Here is a 14,394-nt window from a genome sequence, read left to right on the forward strand (position 1 = left end):
AGCAATTAGATATATCTTTATGAATTAATAAATTGTATCTATAACCTAGGAAGTTAAAATAGAAAGTGTGCTTAACATCAAGTGTAACAGCATGTATGTAAATGCATGCATGCAAAGCATGTATGTAATAGCATGTATGCAAAGCAGGCTCACAAGCTCTCTGATTTACTTCCCAAGCAGAATATGGGCAGATGACATCCATTTTTTTAAATGCATCTGTCAAAATATTTTTGTATTTGTTGTGATGAGTAATCTGATAAATGTTCAAAACATACACAGTAAGAATCTGATACTTGGTATCGCCAGGGCACAGCACACCTTCTCCATTCATACACACTTCTAAGAAGATAAAGAGGATCTTGCTGTTTTCATTGTACTGGCCCTGTGAAGACTCATGATGTTGTTAGGCTCAATTCTGCTATGATGAACTTCAGCAGAGACAAAATTTGGTCTTTAAGAATATATGTCAAGTACCTAAAATACCTAGGAGGGAAAATTCTGAAACTAAACTCTGTTTTATTACACATCTTTTATGCAAATAACAGTCACACATCACTAATTCTGAAGTCTAAATATATGAAAGTACAAATTGAGGCGTTAATAATAAAACAATTAGTCAGTTCAAAACTAACTTTCTCTAAACTCAAATACTGACCTTTTGAAAGCAGGTACAATAATTACAAAGTGATTAAAACCATAATGCATTTTGAAATTGGTTTTACGTAGACTACTTCTTTAACAAGTATATTATTCTTAGTTTTCTCTCAGAATGAGGGAAGAACATGGACTGCAGAACGTTGCCCATGTAACTGGGTCATGCACTTCGGACTTAGCGGACTTGATTATGGTTTGATTAAGGTGCTGCAAAACCGTCACAACGTGCATGGTATAAGGAATATCATAGAACCATGTCTATTGTATTTGTTTCTATAATTAGCAAAGTAACATCCAGCTAGGCTAAAATAAGATCCACCCAGAGCTACAGAATAGCTGCTACCACCACCTCAGTTCTAAAGCAGAACCTCTTGGTTTACAGTCCCGAGTGGGTCAGGGATGTCCCTGCCTGCCAGAGAAGCACATGTGACAATACTTTGTGGAATGACCAGTAACACATCCAGCATGGCTTTGCACTTGTTTAGCACCTCATACAAAATGATCTTAACTACTTAAAATACAGAAATTCATATCACTCTCGAGTTAGGCAAAAGTTGTAAATCTCCTGTTTGACAAAACAGGGCAAAAAGAACCAAAGAGGTTGGACTCGCCCATCTCAGAGGCAGAGGAAGGAACACCACTCAGGACTGAACTAACTAATGTACTGCTAACATTACAATCACTATTATTTTGCCAACTGCTTCTACTATTTAAAGCTGTGTTGTCAGTGACAGGGTCACCTTTTTAAATCAATCATCAACAACAATAACTTCATTTCTTTCATCTTGACAGGTCACAAGAATTAGATGAAATTACCAAGGATTTATTCACTCTCACTATATATAGGATGAAATCAAAAGTAAGATTTTTTTTTTATGATTTATTTTTTTTAACTTGATGTCTCCTTTTGGGAAGTAACAGAAATGAGTAAAGGTGGGTAGTAATCTAATAGCTAAGCACGTAAAGACTTCTAAGATGTAACCTACTAATGTTCACTGCAGATACGCACCTTCCCCAGTACACACACTAATAATATTAACATAATAAGCTATTAAGACCAAAAAAGTTTGATGTCCTCACCTCTAAAAACTGCAGATTGTTTTCAAGACTTATCTATATTCATAGACATGGATGTTCAGCCAGTATACAACACAAACAAACAGTCCCTACACCCAGAAATCTATAATTTAAAAGACAATTCTGAAGACTGACTAGACAAACAGGTGTTTGCCAGGAAACAAAAGTTTTTGATGCAGGTCACGTGCCACATTCTTGTAGAAGTGGTGGTTAGCTGAGGCCTCAGAACTGCTGTGGAAGGCAGCAGCTGAGCTGCAGGGCAAGACATCTGGGAAACCTGGCATGGTGACCACTGCAGAGGAATGACCATGGACAATCTCTTGTCATCTTTTAGGCCACTATACCCCTTCCCCACTATAATCTGCTACAAATCACATCTTGGAGCACACACGCGAAGAGCTCCTGGCCAGAATCCTCTCTTTAATAAATTAATGACAGCATGATGTTGTCCTTTTCCCGAGATTATCTTTCACAAGACATTGTTCAATTTCTCCCACTGTAGTTGCACACGCTTTTCAAACAGCGGGGAGCAGCCTGGGAGCACATACTCTGGGGTCAGCATGCCACTTGCAGCTTCTTTAAAGAGAGAAATCGAAATCCCTTCAGCTCAAAGTATCAGAATGAGATCCTTAAAAAAACCCCAAAACCTACCAATAAACGAGAGAAGACTGCCACTTTGCACTGAAAACCCCAACAACCCGAAAAACCCAAACCAGCCCAGCTGTGAGGACGACGAGCGGACGTTTCACTGGTTTGTAAAAAGAAAAGCGCCGCCTATTAACGAGCGGCACGGCTCGAGCTCTCCCGGTGTTTACCTTTCCGGGCACCGGGCGAAGCGCCGGGCAGCGGGGTCGCTTCCGTACTTCAACAGGCTCGAAGTTACCCCTGCAGCCCGCGCCGTGGCCACCCGCGGGCCGCCCCGCTCCGGGACGGGCGGGGGTGGCCGCGGAAACCCGCCCGGCTCTGCCTAGACGCGGCCGGCCCGCGCCCTCCCCGTCGCCGCCGCGGAGGCCCCCGGCCGCGGCTCCCCCCGCTCACCGTGCTCTGGCCGCCGTCGCGGGGCGCGGAGGGCTGCGGCGGGCCGCGCGGCGTGGGAGGCGGCGGAGCAGCGGCAGGGCAGCGGCAGGGCGGCCGGGCTGGCAGAGGCGGCCCCGCGGCTCGGCCCCGCTGCTTCGGGCCGGCTCACACGTCAGCCCGCGCCACGAGACCCGGATCTGCCGGCTCCCGGCGGCGGGGCCGGGGCGGTGCCGCGCGGCTCCCGCCCCCGCCCCCCGCGCACGCCCTGCCGCGGCCCGGCCCGGCCCTCCGCGGGGCGGCTGCCAGCCCGGCACCGGAGCCCCGCGGCTGCCTGCGCCGCGCCGCCTCAGGGCCCGCTGGCCGGGCAGGGGCGGCCGCGGCCCTCTCGGGCGCTGCGCGGGCGGGAGGATGCGCGGCCGCGGCAGCCCGGCGTGCCGGGTGGTGGCATTGCCAGCGAAGCCCCCGTAGGTCAGCGCTGAGAATACACACGGAAAGGAGCTCCCCTGGGACCTGGTGTGTGTGTGGGTCTGCCACAGCCCCCGCGGTCAGGGCTCTGCACCCCCGCCAGAAACAGGGTCGCTCACGTTGCTTGCCCACCCCCCCCACACACACCCCCATCATCCCCGAAGTAAGAAGGAATTCACAGCATAGTTCCTTACCTAGAAATCCAAAGCCTGTTTCCGAGCTCGTGACTCACAAGACTACTCTGCAATTAAAGCAACTCTCAAAATATGCATTTGGATGCTGTGGAATGAAGTTAGAAAGGAAAATTTCAGATCAGGCTTCTAATGTCAGCCAACTAGGTTCACCTGAGCCTAAGAAGCAAGGTGTCATGCTCCCATAGGGAAAGATGGACCGCATCCTGTCCTGGGAACAGTGATACCATGCCATAATGCCATGGGGATTACACAGGGAAGAAAATTTGTCCAATATTTCCAGGGGTGGCTTACCTCCTCCGAGCCACAGAAAACAGGGTTGATGCTGCCATTACAGTGAGACGTGAAGGTTGGATGGAAGTTACAAGTTCTCACAAGTCAGCACCTCCTCGTGGCACCAGCGCCTCATACAGTCTGCTGTGGTCCACAGACAGGGCCAAGCTTGGCTGTTCTCATCACTCTTTGCTGTTGTCACAGGGCTTTCAAGCCTCCTTTCATGGCTACAGGGTTTTTTTCTGAAAGCTTTTTTCCTAGCCTTCGGTGTCAAGCCTATGTTACTCTGCTGAGTCTCGGGTGCATTGCCAGTTGGCAGCCTTGCACATCCAGCCATTGTTGGTGTGCAGAGCCACCTCTCCCTGTAAGGCGCAGGTAGGCTAATTCTGTTCCTTCAGGGCTGGCCCTGGACATAACCATTCCACTTCCTGAGAGGCAGCAGGCAGGCTATCTTTGTCTAGCCATCCCATGCAGTCCTGTCTTGGTGAGGATCTTGCCTCTCCTGTCCCATGTTTCAGCCCTTTCTCTTGTGTTAGCACCCGCCTAAACAGTGGCAATACTGAAAAGTGAATCAAGGCACTGAGACAAAGCCAGGCCATTACACAAAAAAGCTAAGCTACACAGAGCTCATGCCATCTTGCCTCCCTCAGTCCAGGGAGCAGAACCTCTGGCGAGGCACTAAGGATGGTAAAATAATATCTTTAATTTGGAAATATGAAACTACAACCCTACAATTCTTCCTGGGAGAACAGGCTTCTTGACAGCCTGTCCAGGAATTTAGAGTGCAGCAAGAATATCAGCAACATCAAGGCTTGAAGTATAGAGGGGCTGTCCCGGCCAAACACAAAGTTATCCAAAACAACGGTGTCAGAGGGTGGTCATAAGCAGAACGATCAACTGTTAACTGCATCTCCCACCTCTCCCTTGGCCATCCTCCTAAACCTTCATCAGGGAACAAGCCATTCTAGAAGCTAGCAGAGGCAGCTTCCCAACACCATTAAGCAGACTTGCCTGTCTGTGCACACAGCCATTGTTCTAGAAAATGGATCGGAGATCCTGAAATCCCCCAAACAGACACAGCTTACCACTAGTCCTGGCTCAAAGAAGATAGGAGAGCACCACAACTGGCAACCACACAGTAGTGGAGAGGAAGGTTCCTCCTGTCAAGCTGAGGCAGGAACATGAAACACTTCTGTTTTTTCTTGCCTGTGGGTAAATTCAAACAGCCTGCTGTTGCTAAAAGGATGGCAGGCATACTTGGGCCAACTATTGAAACTAAGAAGAGTCTCAGAGCGATTGATTCTTGGAGTAACTGAATTTGAACAATCCTAGAACTTGAAGGGCAAGACTAAGTGAGCTGGACAGGCAGTCTCAGATGCCTTGTCAGGAATAATATGAACCTGCAAGGAATCTGTAAAGGAGAGGCAGGAGCTCATGGGGATGATGACTGAGCAATCTACAAGAAAGCAGTATGCAATGATGGCACTTACAGCTAGACCTGTGACATCTTTCTCTCTTACTTTGAATCAGATGGACCCTTCTCAAAACTCAAAGCATCACATCTTTCTGGCTCATTTCTCACATTGCCCCTTCCAGAAACTCGCATCATGTCTGGTAATCTCTTGAAATTGTCCCTTGATGAGGCATGCAGACAGCACTATCTGGCCAGCCAGCCAGCCCTCTGGATGAGATGCAGGCACTCACAGCAAGCAGCTCCCCCTCCCTACTCCTGTTTCTTTCCCCCACGTTGTTACTGCCAAGTTCTGCATATCTGTACATAGTTTTACACAACTGGTCTCAGTGAAAAGCTGAGCTTTTTTCCAGTATTGTATTCTGCATTATTTGTATTGCCTTATTGACAGCAAAATAGCAATTATTTTTCTGATCATTTTTCTTTGTTCAACATATATGTTTCCATTGGCATTCTTGGAAATATGGGAAGCCAATGGACCTAGTGAAGGATGGGTTTGTGAAAGGCTGATCCTTGTGGATGAAACTTCAGAGTATGAACTGTCAAGGAAAAGGGGGAGGCAATAGGATCTATAGAAAGTAGAGACCAGGAACAAGAGAAACAATGTGTAAACTTACTGCTTTCAAATCAGCAAGTACATATATATAAGCAGAAAGTAGCTAGGTATTTTGCATAAAACATTCTGCCAGAGCATTCCTCAGAATTTGGCCCTCCTGGTTCCCACGGGCAAATGAACAAGCCATAGCAGGCACTGGTTCTATCTCAGCTTCCTACTCCCAGGCTTCAGCCATCTGCTCCCTATTACACTCAAAAATTTAGTGCACGATACAGCAGCAAAACGAGATCCTACTATGGAGGCTGTTTTCAGACTCACTCTATGAAGTCTCCTTTCTGGCAGTCAAACTATGATGAAAACAGTGATGACTTAGGGTACTTTATGAACAAAGGCATGAGATGCATTCAAGATAAGCTAGTAACAAGGACAGAATAGTAAATTCCATGATTCTGACACACTAGAAAGAATTGTGCCACCCACTGCCAAGATAAAACTATGAAAACAACTCTGCTTGAAGGGCAGAGGATGGTAATGTTCCTTCCACCAATAACCATGTACAAAAGAGGAGGGTGGGAGTTGAGCAGAACTTACTATGACATTCTTTACATCCGTCATCTGAAAGTAGTGTGGATTGGGCACTTGATAAAGCAACAGGCAGACATCACGCTCCACATCACACTGCTAGCTTTCACCTTTTCTGTCCTGATAGGCAACGGAAAAGCAGGAGTCATGTTGGTGATCTAACTTGCCAAATAACAGATGAGCTTGTTTACAGATACCCAAGAACTTTACTTTTCCCAGTCTGAAGTTCTCTTTCTGCTGATGTTATTCTCATCTTTGCTGCACACCTCATGCCACTAGGCATTGCATTGTTTTGTGGAGTGGAAGTTCTTCACCTGAAATTCAGTTTCACCAGATCTGAAAAATAACCTAGAAGTGGGGCAAATGCTCTTAATGTAACTCCTTTTCTGTCTGCTCCCTCTTTTCTTGTATGCAGTCCATAATAAGTAGATAACGCTATTCCCAGAAGTACATGAATCTACTGTGAATTTTGGTACTGAAGAGCCACTTGAAAGATGGCTGCAGCTTAGTCTGAAAATGGCATCCAGGAAGTGGAAAGGAAAGATTATAAACTACCCTTGCACTAGCAAAGTAGGAGTGGCCTTTTGGCAGCAACACTGGGGTTCTGGAAAGAGGGATCTAATTTTGGAAAAAGAAGCCAAGTCCTCAGAAAAGTTGCTCACAAACATTCCTAGAATTCAGCTGGGCTGGCATCTCACTAAGCATTAGAGAATTGCAAAGCATTTTGTGATAGCAGGCAGCAGTCCCGTGAATTAGCTGGCACAAAGAATATATTGTGTACTTAGGTTAATTTAACAGAAATTTAGTTATGAGATCACGGCTGAACCAAATTTATACTGCCAGATTTTCTGTCAACATACAGATACAAGCTTAATGAACGTCCAACCACAACCTAAGCTGTCAGGACTCACAGAAAAAATATGGCTCAGAAGAGAGAAAAAACACTACTGAAATGGATCTATGGAAGGCTTTTGTGCTCCTGAATCATTAACATACCAACACAGGCTTCGAGATAAATTAGCCACAGTCCAGGGGAAATGATCATAAAGGATTGCTGCAATGCTGCCAGATCACAGCTGCCCAGTGAAGTTTCCAAAACTAGGAAATGGAGGAAGGAAATCTGAAGCTAGGGGATGACAAGGACTTTTTTACACTTAACTGGAATATCGACTAGTTAGTTAGAGTAACAATGAAATGCAAGCAGGCCAACTGGGACCCTCTCAAGATCAGGCTTGCAAAAAACATTTAAAAATAGAGGATTAAGATCTGAACCACTGAATTGTTAATGATAACACTCACTGGTAAAGATATACTATCTGAACTAGGCTGAAATTTATCTGTGATATGTAGTATTAGAACAATAAGTTCTCAGTAACCACACAAGTTACAAGTTAACGAGACAAAGGGCTACTAAATTCCATTGTGATTGATAATTATGCAATCAGTGTCAGGAACATGTTTTGCAAATACTTTGGGAAATCCTGTCTAAAAATGTGGTCTAAGCAAACCGACACTGGTATAATCATAACAAATTGTTTTTTTCCTCTGGGGCAGAAACCATAATAGCAGCTGCACAATTGCGATGGCTTTCTTGCAAAGAAAAGATAAGAAACAGTGTGAACTGCTTCTTAAGCAACTGTAGTTCACAGCCATAAACTTACCAGCAGCTAACATTGCTATATTCATCTGAAAATTGCTGCCACTTGGGAAAAACACATCTCATGTCACCCTCTCTCTATGTTCAGAGCCATTACAGCATTCAGTCTCTGAACATGAGTCAGAGCCCTCAACTGTTACAGTTCTCACAGACTTGAAATAAAAATGAATCCCTCTTCACTTTTCAAGTGAACATCTAATAGAAGAAGCCATATCTAATAGACGAACCACAGGCACAAAATACAAGCCAGTATATTTGATGAATGTTAGCACAGAAGAAAATGTGAGAGAAGGAAATGAAAATAAGATCCCAAAAGAGTTTTTTGGAACACTTTACTACATCTAACTAAGAAGCAGCAAGGAGTTAAACTTTTCTGGTCAGGAACTGGGAATTACTCTGATCTGAAATGAATATGTGCAGTTTTGCAGCTGGTATTAAGCACACAGTATGTGATTGAAATTTAAAAGTAACCAACCTTTAAAAAGCCAAGGCATTATTTACCAAGAAAAAAGAGAGAACAAAGAGAAAAGGTATTTTACTCATCACTGAGGAGGTGTATCAAAAGGCATAACTATACCAGTCAGTCCTTGGAGATCAGTATTCTATCACATAAAACGTGGCAGCATCTCTGTATGGACTACAGAGAATAAATCAAATGGTTGGAAAAGAATCTGATCTGTTATCACTCTAAGTGATACTCTGCTTTCTGTAGCACATTTAACCATGTTTTTTTAATTTTGAATCTTAGAACACCAGTATTGACAAGTGAACTAGAAGTGACTGCTTTCTCAGCTGGCCAAGATCTGTGTGTGAACATAATGCAAAGGATTTAGCTTTGTGCACATTTGCTGTTTGAGGATGTGGTATGATGCAGCTGGATGTTTGCTGCAGTATGTCAAACCTGTTGAGCAGGACCTGTAAACCCTAAAAGTGATTTAGTATAAGAAAGAAAATTAGGATTTACAGAACTTGATAACACTGTCAGGTCAGGAAAAAAAAAAAGAATTCTGTATTATTCAACTTACATTTCAAAATTTACAAATTTTGCAAAACCACTGCACATATTAAGGGAAAACATTTTGGTGTTCAAGAGTGTGAATTTACATTTTCAGTGTTTAAATGGGTTCTCGTGGTTAGCTTGTGTTAAGCTACTAAGGTCAAAATTGGACATAGATGTAGTCTCTAAAACTGGAAGTAATTACTGAAAAAAAGATGGAAAGATTTGAAGCCACTGCCATATTACAGCAGGAGTCCAACTCCTCTGTAGAGAAACTACTGAGGGAGTTAAGACTCTTCTCAGGGGACCCCAGTGACAAGGCAAGAGCACTAGGCACAAACTGAAACAACATAACATTCCAACTGAACATAAGAAAACATTTCCTTACTCTGATGGTGGTTGAGCAGTGGCAGAGGTTGCCCAGAAAGGTTGTGGTGCCTCCATCCTTAGAGATATTCAAAACCCAAATGGACATGATGCTGCTGGGCAGCCTGCCCTGGCTGATGCTGCTTTAACAATAGGGGTAGACTAGATGATCTTGAGAGGTCCCTTCCAACCTTGACTGTGCCACTCAAAACAGAACCCAGGAACAAAGCTCAGAGCACTTTCACCACAGTTTCAGTGGGAGTAAAATTGTTTGGGATGGGTGATATTAAAATACAGGGATAGTAAGACACCTAGAAATATCTGTGCAGGAAGACACTAAATATATACACTTTATTCAGTGTCAGTATCTTTTACGTCTGTTGTACGTTTGGGGAAGGGACCAACAGCGTAACATCAAAACATTCCTAGGACGAAGAGTTAGGATCTACAAAGCCCTGAGAGACAATCATACAGCATGACTGAATACCTCCCAGCATGACTAACCTCTAATTGGAGAAAGAAAGAGACAGTCTAAAATACTACCTTTTAAAAGGCAACAACTTTCAATTTACCATGTGATCTTTCTTGCACTCTGTCAGGAAGATGGGAAAGCTGTAACAGGGTATTTTATGAGATGGGTTATACTTCACTGAAACTACTATAATTGCTACCCCTCATTTGAGAAAAATGGTACAAGACAAGAAACTCCTTACCTCTAAACTAGATCTTCCACCTAAACAAAGGCATATGCTACTGCTGAAGAGAAAGACACACAGAACAGTAGGGATTTTCTAGATCCTTTTCCGTGAAACATTGTGTGCCAGAGAGAGATCCAAAGACCAGAGAAATTGCTTGCTTCTGCTGTGTTCAGGGAAACCGTACATTACTCAATACATAAACAGAACACTATTTGAGACTTGTTTGTTTAACCTGACTTTATCCTTAATCTTCTCCTCTAGTAACTTGCCAGATCCTACGTTCTTTCTAGCCACATGGCCAAACTGGAGACAATTGGGTTAGGAAAACAGCAACATCTTGTCTTAATTTGTATTCTTGAATTGGTCCTTAATGGTTTCTATGACTACAAATGCAGTTCAATTAACTTTTTATATGACTGTGGTCTAAACAGTGACTAGTGATTTAGACTTAATGATTTAGCCCTAAATTATTATTTAACTGTAGTAAGATAAATAGAAAAGGGGCTCTTTGCCTAATACAAAATTGTTCCAGTCTCCAAAATACAGATATTTTAGGATGGTATCAACAGCCATACAGCTTGATAAATTACCCATCTGTCATGGTTGAGCTCTTTCTGGATGATGTCTGACAAATTTCACTGTTTTGTAAATTTTTATTGTAGACAGTTCCAAAAGACTTCCATCAGCTGTGGATTTGGTGCCCATCATGACAGATTATACTGTAGTTTAGCAAGATGGCCATCACTGGAAATCACTTCAAATTCTAGTTAGAAGTTTCAAAAAGCTTCAGAGTCCCAGAATTGCTAGATCAAGCAATAATAGCTGAATTCAAGAGCTCCTGGTTTCTTTTTTATTAAAAGGAATTATACTTTTTCTACCTCACAGAATTCTAAAACATCTTGTGCTTTACGAAACAGAGAGGCCATTGAAGGGATTCCTAACAATTGATGATGTAAAGTATACTGGAGTATGTTCTCTCTGTGGTTTGGATTCTAGTAGATTTCTGATTTTACTATATATATTCTTGTATTATACTGTTGTTATTCATATCTTTAATCCATATTTTCTTATAGCTGGAAAGCTTTTGAGTTGGGACCACATGTACTGTACAGCCCTATCGCCTCCAGCTTGATCCTGCATATACCCCTCTGCAGCCTGCATTGATGGCTCTATGACTCAGATTACATACATGAAGAGAAAAAGGTGTCCAGTCTCATCCTTTTCTCCCAAGAAGACACAGCAGTGATGTAGGAAGACAGTTTGCAAATACACTCCCTGAATAAGTGTTGCCTGTCTCCTCAAAGGAAAAGGCAGGAAGCCAGGTAGAAGCATCCTGGAGACCAAATTTGATCTGCACGCTGTCAGTTGGACCACTTTGTACACAATGAGCTTTCCAGCAGTTAGGTTATCTACAGTGTCAGGAATATGAAAATATTTTAGCAATTAAAGACCACTACCAATGCTGTGAAATTAGGCTGTGACTGCATTTACTTTTCCTCTAACAGAAAGTGACTTTATTTTTATTTATTCTGGACTCCCAAATTCAATTAACGCTTCACAACAATTTGCTGTTCCAGGTCTAATTCTAAGCTCAACTCTCCTAACGAGAAACTCTAACTTCATCCCCAAGCAATCATTCAAAAATATTACTGCCATTTTATTTTCTCTCTTACTTACTCAATGCATTTAGGTACTTCCCTGGCTGCCACTGCATTGAATAACAAATTTAAGCTTCCAGCTTCAAGGTCCTATACACTACAGTCCTGAGGACGTTTACAAAACGGAGGTTTGCTGAGCACCTGCTTGAATCTGATTTCAGCCTCTATAGTCATTTAAAATAGAAGGAGCTACTACTTAATCCTAAGGACGTGAGAAGATGATGTCCAGCTGGCCAGGAAGAGCTGTCCAGCTGCCCTTTTAAGGCAGCTCTAAGTCCCTTTTGTACCTATCCATTTGTACCTATCAATGAAAGTTGCATAGATTTGATAATGTACTGTAAGTTATTACATTAATAGATGGTGATACAAAATTCTTAAAATACTTCAAATACTTCACTCAGGGTAGAAAATGTTTCTGAGTGGAAAACAATATACCAGCAATGTAGCATGGTGACTATATGCTTTGTACTATTGGCCAAAGCCTCTCTTCCCTTTTAAGTCTAATACTCATGAAACTAATAATAATAGCCATGTTAGGTTGTGAATTCTATTTCTGTATTTCCCAGCTTACTTTCATTTTGAAAGGACCCTCGAAAAGATTGCTATCTTCTTCTTGTAACAGGAAGAAAAAAGCAGACCTTTACACCTTTTCCTTTATAAGAAATGCTTTTAGTTCCCTGTAATTAATTTTTCAGTCTGCTAATGCCAAATTTTTTCAAGGTATGTGCCTTTACATTAAGAATATTAATAAACCTGGGACCTCCTGCAGAATTACAAGAACTATCTCACAACTGAAGTTGCTTTTTGTCTTTTTGGGGTTTTTTTTTGCCTCTCATGAACCCATAAGAAAGGCCCCTAGACCCCAATGTGTATATATCACCAGTTGAAAATCGCTCCTCCACAAAGACGTGGAAGTTTAAAAAGACCAATAATTTTCCTAACAGACTTAAAGGCAGGCTTAACAGACTTAAATGGTAGGTTTTCCTACCAAAAACATCAGGTTCAGATGTAACACTAATTTAGAAGACATTGCCAGGTCAGCAAATTAATAAAAAGTCCAGGGTGTCCTGTCAATTTCTCATAAAAGCCCTTAACAAGCAAAGAAAAATAGGGTGTTATTATTAAACTACCAAAAATTTCTGCGCATGCATTGTTTAGTGAAAACTTTGCTAAATCTTGTTTAAGCCATAATTGATGTAAAATCAATAGCTGATTTGATTTCTGATCTAACTCCACTAAGATGAATTGCATCATATTAATTCAAACTAAATGACTTCAGATGACTCTGATGTAAATTTAGTTAGCAAACTTACTGCCTTTATCAGCATATATATTTAAGCTGCTAATGACATGAAAAACACGGTTTGGAAAGTGCAGACATCGTGAGCAAATACCTCCCCTCTCTCTAGCAGGAGCACCGAACAATTTCTGTTTTACTGTTTTAGGTATTTCTGCCTGCAGAACTCCTACAAGTTCTTCCTCATTACCTTTACAGGAAAGTCTGGGCAAGGCAGTAGCAGTGCCATGAACTCTTTCCAAGGCGAAGAGCTCCTCAATAGGGGGATCCGTCTCACATGAGCGAGCCCATCTGCTCTGTTCCACCCAGGAGAGGGCACTCTTACACCTGTCCACGCAACCGGACGTGGACACATATAGGAGGAACAGGAAAGTTAAGATGACATCTTAAAACTCGGTCAACTTGCAGAACCAGTTAAGTTATTTTTATGATAAAGCTAATCTTCGGAATGAGTTGAGACATCCAGATGCTGCCACAACAAGAACACAATATGACAGACAATAAACGTGCAGGCTAAATTTATTCGTAGTCTCCAAAATGTGCTAAATGAGACGCAGATAAAAAAAGACAACCTCTGGCATGTAGGCCTCTCTGTTAAAAGCTGGGATGACAGAAAGAGAGCTGTAGGTGTAATTTTGGTGGAAAATGAGGGTTAAATTTTAAAATAACCTAGTTTCATGGATACTATTTATGCTGATTTTTGTTAAATAAAGCATTATTATAAATTAGTATATGAACATTTAAATGCAAAGTACACACCATCTAAAGTTAATCCTCATATGGATGCCTCATGAAATAAGTAAAATAAGAACTAAAAATATGTTACAGGTTCAACCCCTGTTTCTAAAGTGTTTGGAATCAATATACAGATCTCTTGAGACAGCTCTCCCCTCCAATAAGAAATCCTCCAGCAACAAAGAGAGAAGATCAAGCATGACATTTTTTATTTTTCTAAACTAAAGAGGCCAAGATGAGGAGGCGGGAAGTCTTGTTATGCAAGACACAAAGCAGCAAAAGAGGAACAGAATGTAGCATGCTATAAAGTTATAGTCTTGAAAATGGCATTTTCTTCTAATCGCAGGGAACAATCTCAATAATTCCAAATTCTCTCTGAGCAATTCCAATAGAAAAACATCCTATTAATATGAACAGAATAAAATTAGGAAAATATGGAAATGAGGAAAAAGATCACCAAGAATCTTAACTTGAAGAACAGCAATTTAATCATACTTGGTACCGTCATAAGCATCTTGCCGTCCCCAGGCAGTATACTTGGGGTAGGGGGGCATCCACAGTCTCAGTCAGATGAACCACGCACACAGTGACTCTATTGTAAGTACAGCGAGTCCAACATGTACAACTTGTGCATGAACAATGGACACTTTTCCATGAAAATGTGGGGAACTTTTCCTATATATAGGTTGTAGGATAGGTA

The 14,394-nt window shown here is 42.2% G+C and overlaps 1 protein-coding gene across 5 annotated transcripts in view; it reads right to left on the minus strand.

The window, feature by feature from the left end:
* The window catches only part of SMIM14 (small integral membrane protein 14), a 55,515-nt gene that overhangs the window by 37,875 nt on the left and 3,246 nt on the right, over positions 1 to 14,394 (minus strand). The window contains exon 1 of one of the 5 annotated variants that reach the window (XM_056352474.1): positions 2,770 to 2,958. The exons of 3 other annotated variants lie outside the window; for them this stretch is intronic. The gene's annotated coding sequence lies outside the window, so the exon portion shown is untranslated. Of the gene's footprint in view, positions 1 to 2,546; positions 2,713 to 2,769; positions 2,959 to 14,394 lie in introns of those variants that run through there. One more of the 5 variants, XM_056352481.1, reaches the window with a different exon arrangement.

Source organism: Falco biarmicus, chromosome 1 (genome assembly GCF_023638135.1).
Source record: "Falco biarmicus isolate bFalBia1 chromosome 1, bFalBia1.pri, whole genome shotgun sequence".
Taxonomy (NCBI): domain Eukaryota; kingdom Metazoa; phylum Chordata; class Aves; order Falconiformes; family Falconidae; genus Falco; species Falco biarmicus.